General features: G+C 54.6%; 1 non-coding gene across 1 annotated transcript in view; it reads left to right on the forward strand.

Moving 5' to 3' along the window:
• Positions 1–2465: 2465 nt before the first annotated feature.
• Positions 2466–2500, forward strand: part of LOC126149970 (small subunit ribosomal RNA) — a 1909-nt gene continuing 1874 nt past the window's right edge. Inside the window, exon 1 of the ribosomal RNA XR_007531224.1 lies at positions 2466–2500. This exon is cut by the window's right edge and continues 1874 nt beyond it. This is a non-coding gene — a ribosomal RNA (small subunit ribosomal RNA).

Consider the following 2500-nt stretch of genomic DNA (forward strand, 5'->3'; position numbering starts at 1 on the left):
TTAACCTAACCCATCTTGCACCTTAACCTAACCCATCTTGCACCTTAACCTAACCCATCTTGCACCTTAACCTAACCTATGTTGCACCTTAACCTAACCTGTGTTGCACCTTAACCTACCTCAATTTGCACCGCAATGTAACGCAATTTGCACCGCAATGTAACGCAATTTGCACCGCAATGTAACGCAATTTGCACCGCAATGTAACGCAATTTGCACCGCAATGTAACGCAATTTGCACCGCAATGTAACGCAATTTGCACCGCAATGTAACGCAATTTGCACCGCAATGTAACGCAATTTGCACCGCAATGTAACGCAATTTGCACCGCAATGTAACGCAATTTGCACCGCAATGTAACTCAATTTGCACCGCGATGTAACTCAATTTGCACCGCAATGTAACTCAATTTGCACCGCAATGTAACTCAATTTGCACCGCAATGTAACTCAATTTGCACCGCAATGTAACTCAATTTGCACCGCAATGTAACTCAATTTGCACCGCAATGTAACTCAATTTGCACCGCAATGTAACTCAATTTGCACCGCAATGTAACTCAATTTGCACCGCAATGTAACTCAATTTGCACCGCAATGTAATGCAATTTGCACCGCAATGTAATGCAATTTGCACCGCAATGTAATGCAATTTGTACCGCAATCTACCCCCACATTGTGCCTTAACCTAACCCACATTGTGCCTTAACCTAACCCACATTGTGCCTTAACCTAACCCACGTTGTGCCTTAACCTAACCCACGTTGTGCCTTAACCTAACCCACGTTGTGCCTTAACCTAACCCAAGTTGTGCCTTAACCTAACCCAAGTTGTGCCTTAACCTAACCCAAGTTGTGCCTTAACCTAACCCAAGTTGTGCCTTAACCTAACCCAAGTTGTGCCTTAACCTAACCCAAGTTGTGCCTTAACCTAACCCAAGTTGTGCCTTAACCTAACCCAAGTTGTGCCTTAACCTAACCCAAGTTGTGCCTTAACCTAACCCAAGTTGTGCCTTAACCTAACCCAAGTTGTGCCTTAACCTAACCCAAGTTGTGCCTTACCCTGCTCTGTAATTGGCATATGACACGTTACATTAATGTATTGTCCAACCGCAACCCGCTCAGAATGTTGTGTACACAGCTACGTGTCATCTCCCCATAACAGCTGCATTGCAGTGTGGTACGCCATAGAGACGTGTGGGAGTAATGGACGCAGTGGATGGCGATCAGCATGAGCCGTCTGTTCATGTAGTGGCGCGTGTATGCAGACGTAGTAGTCTCTTCTCACACAATGTGATAGCACGGTGCCCCGCGTTCCACATCTGCGACATGCTACAGAGGCCGGTTGACAGTTGGTCGCGCAATGGACATCGCATACGTACGGGGGCACCTTCCACGTGCCCTCTAGTCGGGCACATTTTGTTGCGTGGATGTGAGCGGATGTAGTGTGTCTTGACACCTGACAGGCAGGCATGCAATAATAGTTGACTTTGCAAACGGGGATGGACGTGTACGTTTACTGGTGACGTTACGCAAATGAACAACTGGTAACCCGTTGTGGTGCGGTTGTCCTTGCTGGAGGTACATCTGTGAGGGCAACGATCGGTACAGCTACGAAGCGGTCCCCACCATACCAACGAACGTGAATGTGAATCTGGGTGTGAAGCGATACGCGGCTGTGGGTGGGTGGGACTGTCCCCGGCCGGTGAGGGGGGGCCGCCCGGCGTGCTGGCCGCGCGGTGCGTGGGCGCACGCGCTACAGCCGGCTGGTGGGGGCGCCCAGTGGCAGGCGCGCCGGCCGACGGACGCGGCAGGCGGCGCAGCTGCGCGCCGGGGCACCCTGCGCGCGGCGCCGTGCAGCCAAAGTGGGTCCTCGCCGGCCCGGTGCGAAGCGCGGTGGACATCTGCAGTGTGCTGGTCCGATTGAGGACTGTGTGCGTTGAGGATGCGCCGCCGCCCGGCACTCGGCGCCGCGACGCCGTCTGCTGCTCGGTCGCCCCAGCGGTTCTCGCTGGTGGTTTGTATCGCAGTTGTGCAGACGTGTTGGCACGTGCGCTGTGCTGGGAGAGTTCGCTTCGGCACCCACGTGGGGCCTTTGCCCTTCTGTGGCGCTGGCGTTGGAGCTGCCGGTCACCGTAGGTGGCGCGTGTTGTCTCCCGCCGGCAATGCCACGACAGCACGCTCCCGGGCCTCTGTCGGCAGCGGCAAGCTCAGTTGGGAGCACGGGTGGTCGCACCTAAAGCGTCTACTCGCCTAACTCCGGGCGATTGCGCCTCTCTCGAACCCGACCAAGTACTTAGGACGGCGCTGCGCGCCGCCGGGACCTGAGAGGGTTTCGAGGTGTATTGTGCAGGGGAGCTCAGCCTCCTCCTGTTTGCAGAATAATTGAGCGGACGCTTGCGTGTTCGCGCGGGCCCCTGGGACACACTCCCGGGCGGCCGGCTGCTCAGCTCTAGTTGACGCAGCTCCCTGGTTGATCCTGCCAGTAGTCATATGCTTGT

This window comes from Schistocerca cancellata, unplaced genomic scaffold (genome assembly GCF_023864275.1).
Source record: "Schistocerca cancellata isolate TAMUIC-IGC-003103 unplaced genomic scaffold, iqSchCanc2.1 HiC_scaffold_961, whole genome shotgun sequence".
NCBI lineage: Eukaryota > Metazoa > Arthropoda > Insecta > Orthoptera > Acrididae > Schistocerca > Schistocerca cancellata.